Source organism: Vulpes vulpes, chromosome 1 (genome assembly GCF_048418805.1).
Source record: "Vulpes vulpes isolate BD-2025 chromosome 1, VulVul3, whole genome shotgun sequence".
Lineage (NCBI taxonomy): Eukaryota > Metazoa > Chordata > Mammalia > Carnivora > Canidae > Vulpes > Vulpes vulpes.
In genome coordinates, this window is record NC_132780.1 from 164,056,375 (window position 1) to 164,083,694 (window position 27,320).

At 39.0% G+C, this 27,320-nt stretch overlaps 1 protein-coding gene across 2 annotated transcripts in view; it reads left to right on the forward strand.

Annotated features, from left to right (window-relative positions):
• Positions 1 to 27,320, forward strand: part of KCNQ5 (potassium voltage-gated channel subfamily Q member 5) — a 509,851-nt gene that overhangs the window by 361,824 nt on the left and 120,707 nt on the right. The gene's annotated exons all lie outside the window — the stretch shown is intronic.

Sequence of the window (27,320 nt, forward strand, 5' to 3'; positions counted from 1 at the left end):
ACTGAAATGTATGGTCCTCCAGTATCCTGAATTAGGGAAGCATTGATTTCAATAAGTATAAAAGCCCCTTTTGGCTCTACAATATAAGCAATACTCCTTTTATGCTCTAGATCAACTGGAGTGTACAGCGATGTATTAGCCCTGATAAAGTATATCAGCCAGCATGCCTCAAGAATGATTACAAGTATGGCTTACTTTATGCAGAGGTTACTGTTGGCAGTCCCCAAATGAATACCACTTCTCTGAGGCTCTCTAGATGTTGTGGTTTTAGAGGGATTCCATCACCTGAGGACCAGCCTGAATTTATACTTTTTAATGACAGTGCCATACAGCATCTTAAGATCTGGCATCTGCCAGTAATATATTTAAAAGTCTACCATAAAATTGAAAACCTACTCAACTATATCTCAATTTTGAAATTAAACAATTATTTTTGTAAGTAAATTGCCTACCTCATAGTTTTTTATCCCTAAATATTTCAATGTAGACTTCCTAAGAGTAAGGATATTCTTTCACATAGGATATCCTAAGAATAAGGATATTCCTTCCAGAAGTTGAACATTAATACAATACCTAATCTGCTGATTGTATTCTAGTTTTATCAATTGACCTAATAATGTCCTTTATAGCATGCTTTCCTCTCCAGTGTCAGATCCAATCTAGGATGACATATTGCACTTAGCTGTCCTGTCCCTCTAGTGTGTTTTCATCTAGAGCAGCTCCTAAGCCTTTCCTTGTCTGTAAGACATTCACTTTTGAAGAATATAGCTCTATTTTTTAAAAAATAGAATGTTCTTCCTTTTGGGGAAAAAAAACTTGATATAAAAGCTGTTGTTGTTGTATAAAAGTTACATTTGGTTTTCTTGCTCTTTTTTTCTTCCCATTTCTTTGGCAGCCATTGAAATCCAAATACTTAAAGTTCTTGGTGAGGCTTACTTATTTCAGCTACTTCCCATTTACAGAAGTATGTTTTTATTCATGAGCTTATTTAGATTTTCTTCATCAACAACCGGCTTTCCATTTCATTTGAGGTGTCAGGTATTGCTGATTAATCTTCTTAGTTTCCTCCTTCACCCCGCTGTTCCTTGCAATAACCTCAGGGTGGACTTAAGAAGGACTTGAAGAGGGATCCCTGGGTGGCACAGCGGTTTGGCGCCTGCCTTTGGCCCAGGGCGCAATCCTGGAGACCTGGGATCAAATCCCACATCGGGCTCCCGGTGCATGGAGCCTGCTTCTCCCTCTGCCTATGTCTCTGCCTCTCTCTCTCTCTCTCTGTGTGTGACTATCATAAAAAAAAAAAAAAAAAAGAAGAAGGACTTGAAGAAAGTGTCTCATCATCCCTGGCCACTGCTGAGAAGACTCCTTAATTCCATCCTTGTTGCATAGGTGGAGCACCATCCTGGGGATGGGAGAAGAGATGGACTCCCCACACACTGTCCCACTGAGTTAATTTCAGAGTATGCATGTTTCGAAAGGGTCACTGTTCATTCAACCAAACCTTTTGGAAGTGTGGCTGTGCATGAAGCACTGAATTTACATTGATGAATCTAGTAAAATTCTAAGTTAAACCTATCTTAAAATACTTCATGTGGCTTTCACTAATGTAATCTACCTGTCCAGCTATCTGTCTTCTGTAAGAATAGGCTTTACTCCTTTTCAGAAGCCATCATGCTAGGAGGAGAGAAGGTAGTAACTCCCAGCCCAGCGGGTCTAGCCAGCCCCAAAGCATATCAGTGAAGGCATTTGATTTTTCTCTCTAGAGACCAGTTTCTCTTTTGAATTCTCAGCTCGAGAGACATCCTGAAGGACTTTAACTTCATGTGAAACTATTGCACAAGTACTTTCTGTCCTATGAGGGACCCAAACAAAACAATTCACAAGGCAGATGGTTGGCCAAGATTCACTCAGCTTCTACAGGATGAGGTCGGTTCATGGATGACTACAGGAATGTTCCATTCCAGATTTTAAAAACCAATTAAAAATTGGCTTTGTTTCAATTCCAGTGGCAATGCCAATGTATTTCTGGCCTCCAAGCTAAAAAGAAAGTTTTTTCCCAGATGCCTGCTGCCTTTTGACCGATGTTTTCAGCTATAGATACCTCAGCACATCTTTTCTTTAATTGTTCTCTTCCTGTCTCAGATCCTAGTGGCCTTGGTAGAATATGTGATTCTAAAAATGATGTTAGGATATCTGTAATCTTAGTCACCTTTGGACCTATCATGGTGAACTGATATTATAGTGGAGCATGTTCAAATGTGGCTCTTCAGTGTGATGTCAATAAAATTTAAGCTACATAGAGGAACCAAACATTATCTGCCTGAAGGCAGCAGGCTGTAGCAGGTGACTGTGGAAACCCATTCTAGACCTGTTTAATAGGTCCATAAAAATGATTGATACTAGTGGCAAAATGATGAAGTACAATATAAAGTGAACTCTGTGATTCCTTTGTTCAACCTAATTTATTGTGGCAAAATGAAAAAAAAGAAAGAAAGAAAGAGCGTGTCTCTCATCTATCTGTGAAAACTGTTCTGTTTTGCAAATGTAGCTAATCTCTCAAGGCTTTATGTATTTGTAAGATTTGATTACTCTGAACATGCCAAATACACACCCAAATATTTTCAGCAATCTTGAGTGTTTAAGAAAAGAATATAGAAAAGATGGTGGTAGCCTAGTTGTTCTTCAACTTGGGAAATGCTTTCTGTGGGCACATCAGTGTTCTTTCCAGCTAGAAACACACTAACACTACTGCAATGGTCAGCTAGTGAGCCTCATATATTATTGGGCCCAACAGACCAGCTGATAGTATTAGGAAACAAGCTACTAGAGACCCATGGGCTAATTCCCAAAGACTAGAACTGCTCCCTCCTGAACCCTCTCTAGCCTTGCATTCTATCCAGAATGAGGAACATTTTAAATTAAAATATCACCATATACTTGTGTTTGGAGAGTATATTTTAAACAACTTTAACCTAGGGGGGAAAATATTTTCTCAGGTTTTTTTTTTTTTATTTGGGCACTTTCTTTCATTACCATATAGATTTATCTCTGCTTAGTTTTGGAAATTCGCTTTGCAAACTGGTAAAATCTTATCTTTAATTACAGAATTCTTCCTTTTGTGTGTTCAATTTACATCTCTCCTCAAAGGCTCTTTTGAAGTAACATGTCTATAGCCATGGGCAATAATCACTGCATTAGCAATTTGGAGAGTCAAGTACATTTTGGGGTGACTCCCCAGTCTGCCCTTCACTTATCTGGGCTGGCTGCTTTATGATTGCTCTACATTCAAACATGAAACACTCACTCAATGACCTCAGTATCAAGAATGTGTGAAATAACCTCCAAGACTGATTTGGTAGTCATTCTTTTTCTTAGCTTTCGTTAATGACCTCCCTGAAAATTGCAAATAGTACCAAAGGCTGGTACTTAGATCACAATAATGAGCCTGAGGTGTCAGAAAGCCAACAAATTACTTCTAACATTGGCTTTTTTGGATTCCCTGGTGATTCTTTCTAAGACAGATATAACAGAGCCATATTTCTCGGTCTTGCAGTGTGTCTCAGGGAAGCAGAAAAAAACAGTCTGTTATTAATCTTGTATCTGTATTTGATGATAAATATAAGTTGGTTTCTTCTTGTTATTTTAACAGTTTTCCTTCAGTGTAATATATCCACAAGAGGACAAAAGTGGCAAAGCACAGCACAGATGTTTCCCCCATGAGTTGAGCATATATGCTTTTGACATGAGATAGTCACTCAGGAAAATGACAATGAGTGTATTTTTTTAATGAGAGAAAAATAACCAACTTCTGCTTTGGCTAAAACCAAATCAAAGCCCTTATTAAGATCAACCACACAGCCAAGGCAACATCTGTGAGTTTATATTAATAAAAGGCCACTAATATGCTCAGAAATTATATCAAAGACTCCCCAAACTGCCCCTGGCTCCTAGATTTGAAACATCATGTTTCCAGTTCTCTGCCTTCCCCATATTTTGCTCTTGAATCATATCATTTTCCTTATCTTCCAATCTCTACTCCCTTTAGTAGAAATTCTATCCCCTCAGATGATTTTCAGAGGGTCATTTACTCTTCTGCTACTACTTTTCTAAGCATTCAAATTCCCACAGTACATATAGATTCCTTCCATATGATTGGTTGGACCATCTGAGAATGATTAAACCCTGTTGGACTAATGGATCACAGAACACTAAGGTTATTTCAATCCTTCTAGTTGAGAACTGATATATATTGAGATTTGGCTATATGCTAGGTGCTTCTCTAAGCGCTCTATAAATATTGTCTTATTTAATCCTACATAGATATAATAATATCATATTTCATAAATAATGAGGTAAAATTGGGCTTAAGAAACTTGTTCAATGTTAGAAACATAGAGGGACATCTGGGTGGCTCTGTCTGTTAAGCGTCTGCCTTCCGCTCAGGTCATGATCCCAGGGTCCTGGGATGAAGCTTCCTGGGATTGAACCCCACAACAGGCTCCCTGGTCAATGAGGAATCTGCTTCTCCCTCTCCCTCTGCTGCTCCCCCTGCTTGTGCTCTCTCACTCTCTCAAATAAATAAATAAAATCTTTAAAAAAAAAAAAAAAGAAATATAGTAGGTAAAAGAACCAAGATTCACCCAAGTTTGTGTTCAGCCATTCAATAGAATTCTGATGCTAAATACATGGAGTTAGCACACAACCCACAGGTAAAGGACTAGTCCCACAAGACACTCTCTAACCCCCTACTTTAAATGCCAGGCTATCCACACTTCTGCCAGGCTGACTACACATTTGGGAGTTCCCATAACCCTCCCACACCTCAGGTTCAGTAATTCACTAGAATGACTACCAGAATTCAGGAAAGCGCTTTAGTTACTATTATCAGTTTATTATAAATGATACAATTCAAGAACAGTCAAGTGGAAGAGATGCATAAGGTAAGGTACTTGAGGCAAAGGAATGGCTAACATAGAGTTTTCACAATTTCTCCAGGCATGCCGTCCTCTCAGTACCTTGGCATATTTGCCAGTCTGGAAGATGTCTGAAGCTTATGGTTTAGAGATTTTCACAGAGATTCCATTACATAAACATCATTAACCAAATCATTGGCAAATTGGTTACTGAATTCAGTCTCTAGGCCCTGTTCCCTTGCCAAATGTCTGGGGATAGGGCTGAAAGTTCCAACTTTCTAATCATGCCTTGGTCCTTCTAGTAACCAACACTCATCCTGAAATTGTCTAGGGACCTCCAGCTACCAGTCATCTCATTAGCATAAAAAGATAATTACCACTCTAGAGATTTCAAAGGTTTTAGAAGCTGTAGGCTGGAAACCCAGGACAATGACCAGGTATCTGTTTCTTACTGTAGCATATTACTCAACAGTAATATGATTGCCTTTATTGTTTATTAGTATTTTAAAATTAAATTTAATTAAAACTTGCCCACTGTCATCAACTTACAAAGAATCTGATACTTTCACATTCATCATTAGTAATCCAAGATCTTTAAATGAGAAACCAGACTTTACAAAATATTTTTTTTTAAAGATTTATTTATTTATTCATTCAGAGAGAGTGAAGAGAGAGGCAGAGACACAAGCAGAGGGAGAAGCAGGCTCCCTGCAGGAAGCCGGGATCACACCCTGGGCTGCAGGCGGCGCTAAACCGCTGCGCCACCGGGGCTGCCCAGAATTTACAAAATATTAATTGTAGTATTAGTCCTATGTATCAGCCTTATTATATCAACTAAATCAGGTTATCTATTTCAGCTTTCTAACGTAAAAGGAAAATGGGGTTCTAAAACAGACTTACTTGCCTACTTGCCTTGTATAAGATTGCTTACTTTCTTTACTTTCTTTTTTTTTTTTTTTTTTTTTTTTTGATTGCTTACTTTTTTGAACAATGTTGTCATAAAGTTCTCTGGGTATTTCCTAATTGGGCATATCTCCAGAGAAGAGATATTACTTCCAGAAATGCTTTCTATTGTTTGTTAATGTTAGTAGACTATGGAGAAATTTATCTAAACAAATAATTGTTGAGTTAGTACAAAATTTGAACTTAAAAACTACCTTGATTAGCTGATATGACTTGACCATATACATAATGCCCTTAGATGGAAATGAATAACTAAAGATTATTCCCCATGCCTTCTATAAATTTCACTAGAGCACTGTGATATATTCGACTAATATTATGTAAGAAAATCCATTCACAGAACACTTATTATGTGCCAAACATGATCTTTGGTGCAGAAGACACAAAGATGAATAAAACATAGTACCTACTTAGAGAAAGGCAAAACTGGTAGGAGGGAGACTAATTATGCCGATATAGAACAAAGGTGATGGAGATAGCAGTCTTAGTAAGAAGGACATAGAATATCATGACTGAGTATATAAGACAGAGAAGCAAAAGACACCCAAGGTTTTGAGCTTAATTATTCAGTAAACATTTATATAACATCCCCCATGACCAAGCATGGTTCTATATGCTAGGGAGACTGTGTTGTGCCATATGGGCAAGGGTCTCCTTGTAGAGCATTATTCCAGTGGATGGAGAAAAATAATATGCAAATGTTTTTTTTTTTTTTAACAAGGTAGTGTCAACTAGAGATAATTGCAATGAAAAAAATAAAACAAAGAGATTAGGGGCTTCTTTTCTTTAACATGCAAGATTTTATCTTTTTTAAAGATTTTATTTATTCATGAGAGAGAGAGAGAGAGAGAGACATAGGCAAAAGGGAGAAACAGGATCCACGCAGGGAGCCTGATATGGGGCTTGATCCAGGGACTCTGGGATCACACCCTGAGCCAAAGGCAGATGCTCAACCACTGAACCACCCAGGCATCGCAGGAGCTTCTTTATACTAGGTGGCCCAAGAGAATTTTTTTAAGGAGTGGACACTCAAGTTGACCTGAATATCAAAAAGGAGCCATTCATGGGATTTAAGCACAGATTTTTCCAGGCCAGGGTGTAGTAACTGGAAATATTCTTATGACCCAACAGCGTATATATGGAAGAGACATAAGGTTATTGTGACTGGAGTCCTGTGAACAGTGGTAAAGTAGTAGGAAATGCTGGAGGAACCAGCACACCCTGAGAACCATATAGGCCATTTGAGGGCATAAAATAGTTGCCTGATACAGGACAGCTTCTTGAGATGGGCCACTAGCAAGCATCTAATAGCTTGCTAAATGGTGAATACCTGCGTTTTAAAAACAAGAAAGGCCAAATGGTGAATACCTGCGTTTTAAAAACAAGAAAAAATTTTGGGTCAGGCAATGAAAAGTATGGCTATATAAGGCTCGGGGTTTTTTAGTTATCTGTACCTGTTTGAACTTTATCATTCCTTTATAAATTATTACTTATTCAGAAGGATAGAAATCTATTCCTTCTGACTTTTACATATGTACCCTTAGAAACATGAAATTTCAAAATTAAAAGAAAATGTGTTATCTTCAATAAGAAACTGGAATTAGGAGAATGTCATGGCAAGTCTGTTCCAGCCCCACTGGTAACTTTCACCAATGAGCAGTTCCCAGGGGCCTGCTTACTAAAGGACTTTGCTGCATACTCTTAGTTATGATTGTTGAAATTCAGATTTGTTTCATTAAAGATTATTTATTTCCTTTGAGACATTGTCCCTTTTTGCCTTGAGATGTTATCTGAAGACTTATGATCAATAAGAAGCATTAAACTATCACTATGGGGTAAATTTTCAAAGTGGTGCTTGGAATTTGCCAGTATGAGTCCCATTAACTTCAGAGGAAGTCCTGCAGTTAAAACCACTGCACATGGCTTTGAAAATGTTCTACAGTATGTATTCATGGTGCTGCTTTTTTTTTTTAATAAATACCACAGAGAAGCTCAGTGCACAGCTGATTGCAGTATTTAAGAACACGGATAATGTACTGTGCAGTGGGAGGCATTTAAAATTAGATTTTAAAGCTTTATTCCTATTAAGAGTCACAACAACAATATAAATGCACCTTTAATTCTTCAAAGAGTACCTTTCTATAAAGGAATTTGGAGCTCAATTAGAATATAGAACTCATAAAGCAGCACCATGTTCCTCTGAGACATTGTTTATCTCCCTTCATAGACAGAAAGAACCGAGGCTCCAGGAAGTGGGGGTGCTTTGTTCTCAGCCCTTAAGTTAGCAGTGAAGCTCGGAATAGAATGCCAGCCTCCCCATAGCTCACTGCTCCAAAGCACCGCCTCTTGCAAGAGTCAAATTTAATTACAGTATAATCCATTTAATCTACACATGGAAAAATAATGAAGGAACAGGAAAAGTGAATTCATTAGCAGGTTGGTAAGAGACCATGTTATACAGATTAGCAACTTTCTTTTGAGGATCCAAATTTCAGCATGTTCTAGTTGATGTCTGATTCCAGGAAAGATGATCCTAATTCTACTGGCCACAATTAACAAAGGACTTCTTGATTTTCTTACTTTGAAACATAGGTAAGGATTCCACTTGAAAATGCTGCAGAACCATCTTTTTTTGTCAGAAATAAAACAGAAGGATTTTTTTAATAATAAGAGAGAAAATCATGCATAATTCCCCTCTGTGCTCCTTCTGGGTTAAAAGCAAGAACCACATTGAGTTAAATGCACAATTTACAGCCTTCCTTGAAACAAAAGGAAATGATAAATGAGACTTTGCTTCATTTTTTGCTTTTGATTATTTTTCCACTAATTCACTGTGACTGTATCCATGCTAGTCCACCCATTGTCTATGTCCTGCATGTACATTAGAAAAGAGACAATAGTTTAAGAGCTGTATTTACATAAGAAATCTTTCTTTGAAGCTAAAAATGACAGGAAATTAGGAGTTGAGGTACCTGGTGTTAAATGAGTAGGAATAAAATTTCTTTTTTTTTTAATTTCATGGTTTAGGTTGTAAATCATGCTTATGAACTATCTTACTTAACTCATAATAATCTTACTGAAGTTGGAAGAGATTATGATCCCTATTTTATATATCAAAAAACTGAAACTTAGGATAGGGGCTTTATCAAGTGTCACAGAGCATATAAGCAAGAGGATCAAAAAAGAAAACGAGAAAAGAAGGATTATCTCCCTACATAGCCCCCATGTGGCATAGGAACAAATAAACCATATGGTGAGGTCTGATTCCTACCTCCAAATCTCCCCACACCCCACAGGAGACATTAACTAATATAAAGTCTAAGAGAAAAGAGATGCTAGTATCATAAAAGGTGCAGTTCCTTCCCTCAACGGTCATCTCCCCAAGATCTGGCCTTTTTTTCAACTCTATTTTGAAAAAACTTTAGACTTACTTAGAAATTACAAAAATAATCCAGAGAGTTTCCATGTACCCATGTACCTTTCACCCAGCCTCCCCCAATGATAACATCTTACATAAGTAAAGGGCAATTATCAAAACAAGCTGATATTGATGTATATTATTAATTAGACTGCAGGCCTTATTCTTATTTACCAATTTTGGCATTCACTCAATTTTTTATATGTACTGAAATGAAATTTTATCACATGTATAAATTAATTTCACCACCTCTACAATCAAGATACAGATTTTCCCATCCTCCCACAGAAATTTGGGGTGTTATCCTTTGAAAGTCACTCTTTCCCCACAATCCTAAACTCTGGGAACCACTAATCTGTTCTCCATCACTATACTTTGTCATTTTCGTAATATTATGGAGAGGGGAGGGGCAAGATGGCGGAAGAGTAGGGTCTCCAAATCACCTGTCCCCAACAAATTACCTAGAAAACCTTCAAATCATCCTGAAAATCTACAAATTCGGCCTGAGATTTAAAGAGAGACCAGCTGGAATGCTACAGAGAGAAGAGTTCGCGCTTCTATCAAGGTAGGAAGACGGGAAAAAAGAAATAAAGAAACAAAAGGCCTCCAAGGGGGAGGGGCCCCGCGAGGAGCCGGGCTGAGGCCGGGGCGAGTGTCCCCAGGACAGGAGAGCCCCGTCCCGGAGGAGCAAGAGCTGCACCAACCTTCCCGGGGGGAAAGGCGTCCCGGGGAATTGGAGCAGGATCCCCAGAGAGGCGGGGATGCCCTCGGGCTCCCTGGGACACTAACAGAGGAACTGCGCCCCGGGAGATGCGCCGAGCTCCCTAAGGGCTGCAGCGCTCGGCGGGACCCGGAGCAGCTCGGAGGGGCTCGGGCGGCGGCTCCGCGGAGGGGGCTGCGGGGCGGGAGCGCGAATCCAACAGCGCAGGCCCCGGAGCACAGGGCGCCGGGACACAGCCCAGGATCCGGCCTCCCCCCGGGACAGGCAGAGGCCGGGAGGGCCCAGGACAGCGAGGACGCTCCTGCCTGGAACTGAGCAGATCAGCGGCCCCGCCCCGGAGCCCCCAGGCCCTGCAGACGGAGAGCCCCGGAGCTACTGCGGGAGCTGACTCCAGGGCTCCAGAGCTGCCCCCGCCACTGTGGCTTCCTCCCGGGGCCTCACGGGGTGAACAACCCCCACTGAGCCCTGCACCAGGCAGGGGCAGAGCAACTCCCCCAAGTGCTAACACCTGAAAATCAGCACAGCAGGCCCCTCTCCCAGAAGACCAGCTGGACGGACCAGTTCCAAGGGAAGTCAAGGGACTTAAAGTATACAGAATCAGAAGATACTCCCCCGTGTTTTTTTGTTTTTGTTTTTTTTGTTTTGTTTTGTTTTGTGCTTTTTTTTCTTTCTTCTTGATTTCTGATTGCTTCCCCCACCCCCCCTTTTTTTTCTCCTTTCTTTTTTTTCTTTCTCTTTTTCTTCTCTTTTTCCACTTTTTTTCTTCTTTCTCTTTTTTCTTTTTCTCTTTTCTTTCCTTCTCTCTCTTTTTCTCCTTTTCCCAATACAACTTGTTTTTGGCCACTCTGCACTGAGCAAAATGACTAGAAGGAAAACCTCACCTCAAAAAAAAGAATCAGAAACAGCCCTCTCTCCCACAGAGTTACAAAATCTGGATTACAGTTCAATGTCAGAAAGCCAATTCAGAAGCACTATTATACAGCTCCTGGTGGCTCTAGAAAAAACCATAAAGGACTCAAGAGACTTCATGACTGCAGAATTTAGATCCAATCAGGCAGAAATTAAAAACCAATTAAATGAGATGCAATCCAAGCTAGAAGTCCTAACGACGAGGCTTAACGAGGTGGAAGAACGAGTGAGTGACATAGAAGACAAGTTGATGGCAAAGAGGGAAACTGAGGCAAAAAGAGACAGGCAATTAAAAGACCATGAGGATAGATTAAGGGAAATAAATGACAGCCTGAGGAAGAAAAACCTACGTTTAATTGGGGTTCCCAAGGGCGCCGAAAGGGCCAGAGGGCCAGAATATGTATTTGAACAAATCCTAGCTGAAAACTTTCCGAATCTGGGAAGGGAAACAGGCATTCAGATCCAGGAAATAGAGAGATCCCCCCCTAAAACCAACAAAAACCGTTCAACACCTCAACATTTAATAGTGAAGCTTGCAAATTCCAAAGATAAGGAGAAGATCCTTAAAGCAGCAAGAGAAAAAAAGTCCCTGACTTTTATGGGGAGGAATATTAGGGTAACAGCAGACCTCTCCACAGAGACCTGGCAGGCCAGAAAGGGCTGGCAGGATATATTCAGGGTCCTAAATGAGAAGAACATGCAACCAAGAATACTTTATCCAGCAAGGCTCTCATTCAAAATGGAAGGAGAGATAAAGAGCTTCCAAGACAGGCAGGAACTGAAAGAATATGTAACCTCCAAACCAGCTCTGCAAGAAATTTTAAGGGGGACTCTTAAAATTCCCCTTTAAGAAGAAGTTCAGTGGAACAATCCACAAAAACAAGGACTGAATAGATATGATGACACTAAACTCATATCTGTCAATAGTAACTCTGAACGTGAACGGGCTTAATGACCCCATCAAAAGGCGCAGGGTTTCAGACTGGATAAAAAAGCAGGACCCATCTATTTGCTGTCTACAAGAGACTCATTTTAGACAGAAGGACACCTACGACCTGAAAATAAAAGGTTGGAGAACCATTTACCATTCAAATGGTCCTCAAAAGAAAGCAGGGGTAGCCATCCTTATATCAGATAAATTAAAATTTACCCCGAAGACTATAGTGAGAGATGAAGAGGGACACTATCTCATACTCAAAGGATCTATCCAACAAGAGGACTTAACAATCCTCAATATATATGCCCCGAATGTGGGAGCTGCCAAATATTTAAACCAATTAATAACCAAACTGAAGAAATACTTTCATAATAATACACTTATACTTGGTGACTTCAATCTAGCTCTTTCTATACTAGATAGGTCTTCTAAGCACAACATCTCCAAAGAAACGAGAGCTTTAAATGATACACTGGACCAGATGGATTTCACAGATATCTACAGAACTTTACATCCAAACTCAACTGAATACACATTCTTCTCAAGTGCACATGGAACTTTCTCCAGAATAGACCACATACTGGGTCACAAATCGGGTCTGAACCGATACCAAAAGATCGGGATAGTCCCCTGTATATTCTCAGACCATAATGCCTTGAAATTAGAACTTAATCACAACAAGAAGTTTGGAAGGACCACAAACACGTGGAGGTTAAGGACCATCCTGCTAAAAGATGAAAAGGTCAACCAGGAAATTAAGGAAGAATTAAAAATATTCATGGAAACTAATGAGAATGAAGATACAACCGTTCAAAATCTTTGGGATGCAGCAAAAGCAGTCCTGAGGGGGAAATACATCGCAATACAAGCATCCATTCAAAAACTGGAAAGAACTCAAATTCAAAAGCTCACCTTACACATAAAGGAACTGGAGAAAAAGCAACAAATGGACCCCACCCCCAGCAGAAGAAGACAGTTAATTAAAATTCGAGCAGAACTAAATGAAATCGAGACCAAAAGAACTGTGGAACAGATCAACAGAACCAGGAGTTGGTTCTTTGAAAGAATTAATAAGGTAGATAAACCATTAGCCAGCCTTATTAAAAAGAAGAGAGAGAAGACTCAAATTAATAAAATCATGAATGAGAAAGGAGAGATCACTACCAACACCAAGGAAATACAAACGATTTTAAAAACATATTATGGGGATCCCTGGGTGGCGCAGCGGTTTGGCGCCTGCCTTTGGCCCAGGGCGCAATCCTGGAGACCCGGGATCGAATCCCACATCAGGCTCCCAGTGCATGGAGCCTGCTTCTCCCTCTGCCTGTGTCTCTGCCTCTCTCTCTCTCTCTCTCTCTCTCTGTGACTATCATAAATAAATAAAAATTAAAAAAAACATATTATGAACAGCTGTACGCCAATAAATTAGGAAATCTAGAAGAAATGGACGCATTCCTGGAAAGCCACAAACTACCAGAACTGGAGCAGGAAGAAATAGAAAACCTGAACAGGCCAATAACCAGGGAGGAAATTGAAGCAGTCATCAAAAACCTCCCAAGACACAAGAGTCCAGGGCCAGATGGCTTCCCAGGGGAATTCTATCAAACGTTTAAAGAAGAAATCATACCTATTCTACTAAAGCTGTTTAGAAAGATAGAAAGAGATGGAGTACTTCCAAATTCGTTCTATGAGGCCAGCATCACCTTAATTCCGAAACCAAAGATCCCACCAAAAAGGAGAATTACAGACCAATATCCCTGATGAACATGGATGCAAAAATTCTCAACAAGATACTAGCCAATAGGATCCAACAACACATTAAGAAAATTATTCACCATGACCAAGTAGGATTTATCCCCGGGACACAAGGCTGGTTCAACACTCGTAAAACCATCAATGTGATTCATCATATCAGCAAGAGAAAAACCAAGAACCACATGATACTCTCATTAGATGCAGAGAAAGCATTTGACAAAATACAGCATCCATTCCTGATCAAAACCCTTCAGAGTGTTGGGATAGAGGGAACTTTCCTCGACATCTTAAAAGCCATTTACGAAAAGCCCACAGCAAATATCATTCTCAATGGGGAAGCACTGGGAACCTTTCCCCTAAGATCAGGAACAAGACAGGGATGTCCACTCTCACCACTGCTATTCAACATAGTTCTGGAAGTCCTCGCCTCAGCAATCAGACAACAAAAAGACATTAAAGGCATTCAAATTGGCAAAGAAGAAGTCAAACTCTCCCTCTTCGCCGATGACATGATACTCTACATAGAAAACCCAAAAGCCTCCACCCCAAGATCGCTAGAACTCATACAGCAATTTGGTAGCGTGGCAGGATACAAAATCAATGCCCAGAAATCAATGGCATTTCTATACACTAACAATGAGACTGAAGAAAGAGAAATTAAGGAGTCAATCCCATTTACAATTGCACCCAAAAGCATAAGATACCTAGGAATAAACCTAACCAAAGAGGTAAAAGATCTATACCCTAAAAACTATAGAACACTTCTGAAAGAAATTGAGGAAGACACAAAGAGATGGAAAAATATTCCATGCTCATGGATTGGCAGAATTAATATTGTAAAAATGTCAATGTTACCCAGGGCAATTTACACGTTTAATGCAATCCCTATCAAAATACCATGGACTTTCCTCAGAGAGTTAGAACAAATTATTTTAAGATTTGTGTGGAATCAGAAAAGACCCCGAATAGCCAGGGGAATTTTAAAAAAGAAAACCATAGCTGGGCACATCACAATGCCAGATTTCAGGTTGTACTACAAAGCTGTGGTCATCAAGACAGTGTGGTACTGGCACAAAAACAGACACATAGATCAATGGAACAGAATAGAGAACCCAGAAGTGGACCCTGAAATGTATGGTCATCTAATATTCGATAAAGGAGGAAAGACTATCCATTGGAAGAAAGACAGTCTCTTCAATAAATGGTGTTGGGAAAATTGGACATCCACATGGAGAAGAATGAAACTGGACCACTCTCTTTCACCATACACAAAGAAAACTCAAAATGGATGAGAGATCTAAATGTGAGACAAGAGTCCATCAAAATCATAGAAGAGAACACAGGCAACACCCTTTTTGAACTCGGCCACAGTAACTTCTTGCAAGATACATCCACAAAGGCAAAAGAAACAAAAGCAAAAATGAACTATTGGGACTTCATCAAGATAAGAAGCTTTTGCACAGCAAAGGATACAGTCAACAAAACTAAAAGACAACCTACAGAATGGGAGAAGATATTTGCAAACGACATATCAGATAAAGGGCTAGTTTCCAAAATCTATAAAGAACTTATTAAACTCAACACCAAAGAAACAAACAATCCAATCATGAAATGGGCAAAAGACATGAAGAGAAATCTCACAGAGGAAGACATGGACATGGCCAACATGCACATGAGAAAATGCTCTGCATCACTTGCCATCAGGGAAATACAAATCAAAACCACAATGAGATACCACCTCACACCAGTGAGAATGGGGAAAATTAACAGGGCAGGAAACAACAAATGTTGGAGAGGATGTGGAGAAAAGGGAACCCTCTTACACTGTTGCTGGGAATGTGAACTGGAGCAGCCACTCTGGAAAACTGTGTGGAGGTTCCTCAAAGAGTTAAAAATAGACCTGCCCTACGACCCAGCAATTGCACTGTTGGGGATTTACCTCAAAGATTCAGATGCAATGAAACGTCGGGACCCTGCACCCCGATGTTTCTATCAGCAATGGCCACAATAGCCAAACTGTGGAAGGAGCCTCGGTGTCCATCGAAAGATGAATGGATAAAGAAGCTGTGGTTTATGTATACAATGGAATATTACTCAGCAATTAGAAACGACAAATACCCACCATTTGCTTCAACGTGGATGGAACTGGAGGGTATTATGCTGAGTGAAATAAGTCAATCGGAGAAGGACAAACAGTGTATGTTCTCATTCATTTGGGGAATATAAATAATAGTGAAAGGGAATATAAAGGAAGGGAAAAGAAATGTTGGGAAATATCAGGAAGGGAGACAGAACATAAAGACTCCTAACTCGGGGAAACGAACTAGGGGTGGTGGAAGGGGAGGAGGGCGGGTGTTGGAGGGGAATGGGTGACGGGCACTGAGGCGGACACTTGACGGGATGAGCACTGGGTGTTTTTCTGTATGTTGGTAAATTGAACACCAATAAAAATTAAATTAAATAAAAAGATAAACAACAACCACAAAAAAAGAATATTATGTAAGTGGAATCATACAAACATATATTTGATCTTTTGAAATTGACTCATTTTTTTCACTCAGCATAATGCTCTTGAGATCAATCCAAATTATTGTGTGTATCAGTAGTTCATTTCTTTTTCTTGTTGAATGATATTCCATGATATGGACATACTAGTTTGTCCATTTACCGGTTAAAGGTGAAAATTGTTTTAATAAGCAGAAGTTTCTGAAATTTACATATAACCATTTGGGTCAAAAAACAAATGATGAAAATATAGCCCTTTAAGGAGGAGTCCTTTATGCTCTGGCAAACGAATGTAAATTTGGTGTTTACACAGATGAAGTGTTGAGAGAGCAATTAATGTAAAAAGTCAATACTGTACAAATTCCTGAAGCCCCATTATTTAAATCTAACTTTACTTTGTAGAAAGTCCTTACTTAAGTAAACTTCACTGAGACCAATACTAGTTATGCTTGCCTGCTAAAAGATGCATATAATTACACTGCAGCCTCGAAGAATGATTCTCAAGAATAAAATGTTTAAAATTGCCACCAACGTCCAATGATGCCTTATAGCAAGTTGGACCCTATAGTCATGGTCCTAATGTGATCTAAAAGAGAGGTCATTCTCCCTCCATCATCCCAAACCTTCCAAAAATCCCTCATCCTTAAGATTATTCTCTAAGACCCTACTTTTTCTCCAAAACTCTGCTTAATGTCTCCCAGTGGATCTTCCATCATAACCTAACAGAAAAGTCAAAAGCTAGTAACAACTCCATGTGGTCAAATTCATGAATTTCAACTTCATCCTAGCTCTGGTCATAAGCAATGTTGAAACAACTAATTACTCATTGGGAAGAAGATCAGGTTGGATCTATCAGGTTGGATATCTCATAATATCCCAAGATAAACTACATATAACTCAATGATTTAAACTAAATACAAAATACTGGATGCAGAAATGGGTAAATTCTCTTCTCTCTTTTATCATTGCAAAAAAAGACAATGTCAAAGATAACTTATCATAGGATTTTCACATGAATGTCCACAAGTCTAGGCTGATATAACACAAAATAGCATTTCTAACTCTCTTAACAAAGCCCTATTCTAGGGGCACCTGGGTGGCTCAGTCAGTTAAGTGTCTGCCTTCAGCTCAGGTCATGTTCCCTGTTCAGTGAGGAGCCTACTTCTGCCACTCTCTCTATCTCTGTCAAATAAATAAATAAAATATTTTTTAAAAAGCCCTACTCTAAAAGATGATCTACAATTTGCCTTAATTTGCTCTCCATATATTTCTTTAATTTTAAACTTGGAATTTTAGTTGTATCTTCTCAAAGATTTTCCAAGATGATTAAATGAAGTAATACATGTAGAGTGCTTAGCTTAGTGCCTGACATGTAATGCATACTCAACTGAATTATAATAGTAATGGATTTAGTATATTCTCATCAATCTTAGTATTGATAAATATAATCAGAAATAAAATCAATTTGAAGACTTCTTTCTATGTTTTTATTGAATATTTTTCTCAAATTATCTTCCTTAATACTAAATTTTTAAAATTTGAGAGTCTACATATCTTGAATAAGTTTCATTTTGAAAGAGGAAGGGAAGGAATCACACCAGGAACTTTTTGAGTCTAGAGCTCTTTAGGTGTGTCAACTGCAAAGATGGTTGTGTTATGGTAGTAAGGATGTTGGGTTAACAAGAGGAGGTTTTGTAGCTTTGTTTCTGACAGGTTCTTAATTATGGCTTAACCTATGTTTCCTCAAAAGTGCTATCCTGTCCCCTAAACTAGGTTAACTGACTGCACTATGCTCCTTATTCTTCTATCATAACATCCATCACCAACAATTATGGTCACTCCATTCAGTGTCTTCTATGTCAAATGTCTTTTCTCCCCTGTGTGTCTTGACCACCTCCATCCAATCCAAGCCCCATCCATTGCTTTTACTATTACCCAGGTCCCAGCAGTTTCTGGCCACAATAAATGTGCATTAAGTGAGTAAAAAATTTTTTAAATTTCCAGCTAGTAGACATTCATATGCAGAACCTCAAACCCTATTGTACCTTACACACACACAATGTAAAAACAGTATGAAGAAATAAAGAAAAAATGAGTGGCAAATATCTAAGCAATGAAAGATAGAAAATAGCACCTTTGCCTCAGTCTGTAGTTTTCAGAAAAATAACTTTTGCCTACTTTTTTTTTTTTTTTTTTTTTTTATCTAATTGTTTTAGTGCCCTACTTTAATTTGGTCATGTGAATGTGATGACATTTTTTTAATAAGGTGCTTATTTCGCCTGCTTGTAATTGTAGGCTCCTTTACAGATGGCTCTTCTATTCCTTTTTTTTTTTTTTTTTTTCTTTAATTTATCCAGAGAGAGAGGCAGAGACACAGGCAGAGGGAGAAGCAGGCTTCATGCGGAAGCCTGACGTGGGACTCGATCCCGGGTCTCCAGGATCACACCCCGGGCTGCAGGCGGCGCTAAACCGCTGCACCACCAGGGCTGCCCCTCTTCTATTCCTATTCTGCCTTTTTCTCAATATTTTTGCTCCTGCCTTTTGCGAAATGTTTTAAAATATTTGATTTTAGCCCCTACCAGAGACTCCAGATCTGTGTTTGGAATTTGGATATCAAAGTACTATAGCTAATCCTCAGGACATTTGCCATCGTATGACTTAAGAATCCATCTCTTATCAAGTTTCTGTGGTTTTCTGGAGTACTTACCAGTTATAATTTTTAAATGTGCACCTCTGAAACTATTTTTGACTTACATTTTCTTGATACTTCTCCATAGTTAGTTTTAGGAAAATATCCTGCTCCTGAAGGGTATCGAACTCTAGGTGCTCTCTGGCCTCTTTATAAAGGATTCCTAGGTTATATCATTGCATGTTTTCAATAAACCTTGTTTTTGTTCTCCTTTAAACAGAGCATGTCTTATTCAAAAAATTCATGATGGTAGGAAAGAAATTGATAATGAAAAGAAAGTCCAAAGTAGGATTTTTCCTGTCAGAATTTGTTAGGAGACAATATATTTTGCAGTCTAAGTGACAGCTTCCAGAGGTGGTCACCACAAATTCTATCCTGTCTCTGGAAGTAACATTGTATTATCTTCTATGAGCCTCTCTGGAACACTATTTCTTTCCTTTTAAGCACAGATAAGAACTGCAATATACTTTTGTAAGGTGTAAGCAGTAACACATAAAAGCAAATGAGGAATTTTGAAGTTCTTAAAACTGCTCCTTATCTGGTGCCAATGAGGGCAAATTTGGCAAGGATTTTGTAATTAAAGATGGAACTTAGATATGCAATTAAACAAGATCTATTCGGTTAATAATCCCCCTAAAAGTATAGATACATGGATATAATGGATCTGCACATGGCACCAAGTAGGATTTTCAAAATTATAATGAGTATCAGGAGTTTATTTGTGGCATGTAGCTACTCAAATTCACTCCTTTTAAGCACTATCTTTTCATTCTTCACAGAAGGAAAAGTTCATTTTCACACCCCAGTGTTTATCCCTAAGGATTATCCAGAAGCCCAAACTTTATCCATTTCTTATTTCTAAAAATAAGAGATTGTGCACTGAAAAAGATTAAGGGAGCCAGGTGTGCCAGGTAATTCTCAATTTCCCCAGATAATACTTAGAATGAATTGCCATCCATAGGTGTCCTTTGCTTAGTGACATTTTAGCTGAAATGGCAGCTCCATCTGCAAAATCCAAATAGCACACACAGTCTATTCAAAGAACTTCCTGAAGATATCCTTTCAAAAACTTTTAGTAGTAGGTGATGATTAATCATAACCTGCATGTCATCTGGAAATAGGTATCAAGTTTCTCAAGAAAAGATTACACATCCCAATACTAACCAGAACTGGCTGCCAAGGTTCAGAGAGTCCATATCATTCAACTGCTTAGAGTAAGTGCAAAAAGGGAGTATCTTTCAACTTTCATTAGAAATTTTGTTTTTACCCTGTAAATTTAAACCTGCAGTGGTGTTGTTTGACTGATGTATAAACATTCAGGTTATGACACTGAATGAGATACTTAAGCATTGAATTTCATCATAGGATGTTAGGGGGTTTCCAGTAGCAGTTTCAACTTTGATCATTCACTAGTGGGAATCCAAATCTTTTTTTAGATATGTACTCAAATACTGGTATGGGGCTCTGTTGAATTGAAACTGACTGAAGGTCTGCCATTTGGTATGTATGAAAATAGGTTCTAGGAGAATGTTTTAAACATCTGAGGATATCAGTGTAGGAAACTGCTGCTTCTAAAAGCTATTCATGTACTTTCTGTATCAAGGAACATATTATAAAGCCATCATGTCATTGCCCTGAAACATGTTCTGAATATCCAGAGATACACATGACTTTCAATCTCTTGATTTATCGATGACTGATGGGATTACACCTAGATAATTTACTCAACATAGTAGTGTGCCTTAAGTAGTATATGTTTAAAATAAATAAATAAATAAATAAATAAATAAATAAATAGTATATGTTTGCCTCCTACTCATTATAATGATTCTCAGAGGACAAATGCTTCTTTTCTCTTTTATAAATACAGAAACACAGCTTTGTTACATCCTCCAATCTGTGCCCCATATCTGAAATTAAATATTTGCAATCATACTCTGAAGCAGTAGTTTCAGTAAATTACTAATATTGGAGATTAGTCCTATAGCAGTAAACATATGTGCATGTGTGCATGTGTGCATGTGCACACACACACACACACACACACACATCTACTGCCTGACCCAGCAGCCCTGACCTCTCTCTGAACTGTAGCCTCACCCACTATCTTCCAGATGTCTAGAGGGTGTCTCAAAATTAACAAGGCCAAAACTGAGCTGTCCATTTTACACCTCAAATGGCCCTTCTTTCTGCTTTCCTACCCAACTGCATTATTTCCCCATCTCAGTAAATAGCACTTCATGGGCAGCCCCAGTGGCTCAGTGGTTCAGTGCTGCCTTTGGCTTGGGGTGTGATCCTGGAGAGCCAGGATGGAGTCTCATGTCAGGCTCCCTGCATGGAGCCTGCTTCTCCCTCTGCCTGTGTCTCTGCCTCTCTCTCTCTCTGCCTGTCATGAATAAATAAATAATTTTTCTAAAAAAATAGCACTTCTTTCACCCAGTTTTACTCAGGCCAAAAACCCAAACATCCCCCTCTAATGTCACACCCCACCATCAATCCTTCAGCAAGTCTTGACGTCCTTGCCTCCACAGCATGTCCCAAATCCAACTCCTTCTCAGCAACTCCTCACTTAACCTTGCTTTTCTTTTTTTTTTTTTTTTTTTTTTTTTAATTAATTTTTATTGGTGTTCAATTTACCAACATACAGAAAAACACCCAGTGCTCATCCCGTCAAGTGTCCACCTCAGTGCCCGTCACCCATTCCCCTCCAACACCCGCCCTGCTCCCCCCTTCCACCACCCCTAGCTTTTCTAAAGCTGCCTTCTTCCCCTTTTGTCTAGACCATAAAATGGCTTGTTTACTGGCCTTTCACTCTTGCCATCCAATCCCATCTTGTTCTGTTTCCCAGAGGCAACCAAAACAATCTTTTAAAATACAAATGTGAAAAAAAATAAAAAATAAAAAAAATAAAATACAAATGTGATCCTGCACTCTTCTGCTCCAAACCCCTCACAACTCTAAGGATGTCTAAAGCTCTTACCAAAGCTACCATGATCTAGCCGGGACCCACTCCCTTCCTCACTCCACTCAAACTAAATTGACCTTTTACATCCCCTTGAATACACAGACCATGCTTCTGCCTCAAGGTGTTTATATTTTCTGTCTGGAATACTTCCTCCTAGATATGGTCATGATCCGCCCTTCACTTTTTTTAGATCAGTGCTCAAATGTCATCCCCTCAGAGAAGTCTTCCCTAGCCATTCCATCTGAGATAGTACTCCCTGCTCCTCTGTGACTCCATGACCTGCCCTGCTTTTTTTTTATTTCTCAAGAGACTTTGTTACTACCTAGCTTTGTAATCTGTACTTACTTACTTGTTTAGTATCAGTCTACCCTAATAGAACATAAGCTCCTTGAGGGCAGAAAAGTTTTCTGTTTTATTCATTGCTCTATCCCCAGAGCATGGCTCATAGCAGTCATGCAATAAAAATTATTTGTTGAATAAACTAGTGTGTGGATGAATGAATTGTGTTAACACTTAATATGGAAAAACCATTTCCAAAACAGTCCTACAGATATATCATCATCCTACCATTTAATGTCCCAACAAAGAATGTACCACTTAGAATTATAGGAACTTGGAGTTAGAAAGTTTCCTTGCAACTTTCCACTTCTCTTGTTGAAGATGTGGAAACCAGCCCCAAGAGATAAGGGGTGACAAAACTAGTTCATGGCAGAACTGAATAGTTAAACCAGTTATAGTTCAATGTCCTTATGCTTTCACACTCTGTTCCACACATCTCTGTTCCTTTTGAGAGGTTAAAATGTTGAATGCATAGGCAAATGTAATGGAACCACAAAATTTCAATCCCTCTTCATCTTGCTGCTTTATTGACAATATTGACATGCTTTATTGACAATAAAGCATCTGGTACATGATATACATAGGGCACTAAAAAATTACAAATTCATACAGAAGTGGTCCCACATAGACAGGACAGGCTGACCATTCTGTTATAATCTACTATCTGGTTGGAACAAGCTAAGACATACAAAGTTGTTCATTATAAGATTTGTGCTAACTTTATCTGAATGCCAACTGTTTGCAAGTCATTCTATTCCCTATTCTTAATAATATTCTTGGAGTTGCACATGTAAGCCTTGATTGACTGCCTACATCTCTGTTTACTGGTTTTTACTAGGCAAAAGTTATCAAAAGAGAAGCATAGAATAAAATGTAAGCAGCTTGTAATAAGACACATATGGATTTGATTCTTGGTTCCATTTACTAGCTAAATGATCTTGGATAAGATTCTTGAACTTTCTTAGTAACAATTTATGACCTATAAAAGTGTGTATAACATTCCTCTTTAGAATAAGGAGCTAACATGATTCCAGGCACATGAAGGCAGACTGAGTTTTATGTATATTATTTCATTTAATCCTCATAACATCCATGTGAGGAAAATGGTTCTCATCCTTGTTTATAAGTGAAGACTCCAAGATGCAGCAAGATTAATAGGCTAGAGGTTATACAGCCAGGAAAGGACAGAAGTAGGAATACCTGAGCTCTCTCATACAAGGTTCACACTTACAACCTCTGTGCCTCCCTGGTGGGACATTCTGGAGATGGATTGAAATAGAATCTGTGTAGTACGCACCGCACACTGCCCCATACATTAGGGATAGTCCATAAAAGTTGCGCTTTACCCTTCTCTTTCCCCGCACTGGTAAGTACTTGACCGTTGTGCTAACTTTCCTGAGCCATAGCTTCTTTTTGTAAATAATTATCCTTTTTCTCATTACAAAAATAATGCATGCTTATTGTAGATTATTTGGGTGGAAAAAAAGAAAGATGTGTAAAGAAATTTGATACATAATCCTACCACCCCAAGATAATTGCTGTTGGCATGCAGGTATAGGTACTTACAGTATTTATTTTTATATGTACTGGAAGAGCACAAAATCTTTTGAAGGCAAAATTGGCATCCTCTAAGTATCCTGCTATGTAATCAATTCTTTACATAAGGATATATTGGAGGAGACATTTTTTTAATCTAATAAATATTCTTCTAAAAAATGATGTTTTGTGGTTACATAGTTATCCATGGTAATACTACTACTAATAATAAAATTTATTATGCATTAGCACTGTACTAAGATGTTTAAAATGCATTGACTTATTTAGTTCTCATAATTCTGTGACATAGGTAATTTTATGATTCTCATTTTGGAGATAAAGAAATGGAGGCAGAGAGTTCAGTAACTTCACCTGTGTAACCCAGCTGATAGGAGGCAGAGCCAGGATTGGAACTCGGGCAGATAAGCTCCATAGAGCTTGCTTTGGAATAGATAGACCACATCATTTTTCATAAGTCTGTTTTTATTAGAAATTTGGATTATATCTAATTTTTACATTTTTTTCTTTTTTTTAATTAATTTTTATGGGTGTTCAATTTACCAACATACAGAAAAACACCCAGTGCTCATCCCGTCAAGTGTCCGCCTCAGTGCCCGTCACCCATTCCCCTCCAACACCCGCCCTCCTCCCCTTCCACCACCCCTAGTTCGTTTCCCCGAATTAGGAGTCTTTATGTTCTGTCTCCCTTCCTGATATTTCCCAACATTTCTTTTCCCTTCCTTTATATTCCCTTTCACTATTATTTATATTCCCCAAATGAATGAGAACATACACTGTTTGTCCTTCTCCGATTGACTTATTTCACTCAGCATAATACCCTCCAGTTCCATCCACGTTGAAGCAAATGGTGGGTATTTGTCGTTTCTAATTGCTGAGTAATATTCCATTGTATACATAAACCACAGCTTCTTTATCCATTCATCTTTCGATGGACACCGAGGCTCCTTCCACAGTTTGGCTATTGTGGCCATTGCTGATAGAAACATCGGGGTGCAGGGTCCCGACGTTTCATTGCATCTGAATCTTTGAGGTAAATCCCCAACAGTGCAATTGCTGGGTCGTAGGGCAGGTCTATTTTTAACTCTTTGAGGAACCTCCACACAGTTTTCCAGAGTGGCTGCTCCAGTTCACATTCCCAGCAACAGTGTAAGAGGGTTCCCTTTTCTCCACATCCTCTCCAACATTTGTTGTTTCCTGCCCTGTTAATTTTCCCCATTCTCACTGGTGTGAGGTGGTATCTCATTGTGGTTTTGATTTGTATTTCCCTGATGGCAAGTGATGCAGAGCATTTTCTCATGTGCATGTTGGCCATGTCCATGTCTTCCTCTGTGAGATTTCTCTTCATGTCTTTTGCCCATTTCATGATTGGATTGTTTGTTTCTTTGGTGTTGAGTTTAATAAGTTCTTTATAGATTTTGGAAACTAGCCCTTTATCTGATATGTCGTTTGCAAATATCTTCTCCCATTCTGTAGGTTGTCTTTTAGTTTTGTTGACTGTATCCTTTGCTGTGCAAAAGCTTCTTATCTTGATGAAGTCCCAATAGTTCATTTTTGCTTTTGTTTCTTTTGCCTTTGTGGATGTATCTTGCAAGAAGTTACTGTGGCCGAGTTCAAAAAGGGTGTTGCCTGTGTTCTCTTCTATGATTTTGATGGACTCTTGTCTCACATTTAGATCTCTCATCCATTTTGAGTTTTCTTTGTGTATGGTGAAAGAGAGTGGTCCAGTTTCATTCTTCTCCATGTGGATGTCCAATTTTCCCAACACCATTTATTGAAGAGACTGTCTTTCTTCCAATGGATAGTCTTTCCTCCTTTATCGAATATTAGATGACCATACATTTCAGGGTCCACTTCTGGGTTCTCTATTCTGTTCCATTGATCTATGTGTCTGTTTTTGTGCCAGTACCACACTGTCTTGATGACCACAGCTTTGTAGTACAACCTGAAATCTGGCATTGTGATGTGCCCAGCTATGGTTTTCTTTTTTAAAATTCCCCTGGCTATTCGGGGTCTTTTCTGATTCCACACAAATCTTAAAATAATTTGTTCTAACTCTCTGAGGAAAGTCCATGGTATTTTGATAGGGATTGCATTAAACGTGTAAATTGCCCTGGGTAACATTGACATTTTTACAATATTAATTCTGCCAATCCATGAGCATGGAATATTTTTCCATCTCTTTGTGTCTTCCTCAATTTCTTTCAGAAGTGTTCTATAGTTTTTAGGGTATAGATCTTTTACCTCTTTGGTTAGGTTTATTCCTAGGTATCTTATGCTTTTGGGTGCAATTGTAAATGGGATTGACTCCTTAATTTCTCTTTCTTCAGTCTCATTGTTAGTGTATAGAAATGCCATTGATTTCTGGGCATTGATTTTGTATCCTGCCACGCTACCAAATTGCTGTATGAGTTCTAGCGATCTTGGGGTGGAGGCTTTTGGGTTTTCTATGTAGAGTATCATGTCATCGGCGAAGAGGGAGAGTTTGACTTCTTCTTTGCCAATTTGAATGCCTTTAATGTCTTTTTGTTGTCTGATTGCTGAGGCGAGGACTTCCAGAACTATGTTGAATAGCAGTGGTGAGAGTGGACATCCCTGTCTTGTTCCTGATCTTAGGGGAAAGGTTCCCAGTGCTTCCCCATTGAGAATGATATTTGCTGTGGGCTTTTCGTAAATGGCTTTTAAGATGTCGAGGAAAGTTCCCTCTATCCCAACACTCTGAAGGGTTTTGATCAGGAATGGATGCTGTATTTTGTCAAATGCTTTCTCTGCATCTAATGAGAGTATCATGTGGTTCTTGGTTTTTCTCTTGCTGATATGATGAATCACATTGATGGTTTTACGAGTGTTGAACCAGCCTTGTGTCCCGGGGATAAATCCTACTTGGTCATGGTGAATAATTTTCTTAATGTGTTGTTGGATCCTATTGGCTAGTATCTTGTTGAGAATTTTTGCATCCATGTTCATCAGGGATATTGGTCTGTAATTCTCCTTTTTGGTGGGATCTTTGGTTTCGGAATTAAGGTGATGCTGGCCTCATAGAACGAATTTGGAAGTACTCCATCTCTTTCTATCTTTCTAAACAGCTTTAGTAGAATAGGTATGATTTCTTCTTTAAACGTTTGATAGAATTCCCCTGGGAAGCCATCTGGCCCTGGACTCTTGTGTCTTGGGAGGTTTTTGATGACTGCTTCAATTTCCTCCCTGGTTATTGGCCTGTTCAGGTTTTCTATTTCTTCCTGCTCCAGTTCTGGTAGTTTGTGGCTTTCCAGGAATGCGTCCATTTCTTCTAGATTTCCTAATTTATTGGCGTACAGCTGTTCATAATATGTTTTTTTTAATTTTTATTTATTTATGATAGTCACAGAGAGAGAGAGAGAGAGAGAGAGAGAGGCAGAGACACAGGCAGAGGGAGAAGCAGGCTCCATGCACTGGGAGCCTGATGTGGGATTCGATCCCGGGTCTCCAGGATTGCGCCCTGGGCCAAAGGCAGGCGCCAAACCGCTGCGCCACCCAGGGATCCCCATAATATGTTTTTAAAATCGTTTGTATTTCCTTGGTGTTGGTAGTGATCTCTCCTTTCTCATTCATGATTTTATTAATTTGAGTCTTCTCTCTCTTCTTTTTAATAAGGCTGGCTAATGGTTTATCTACC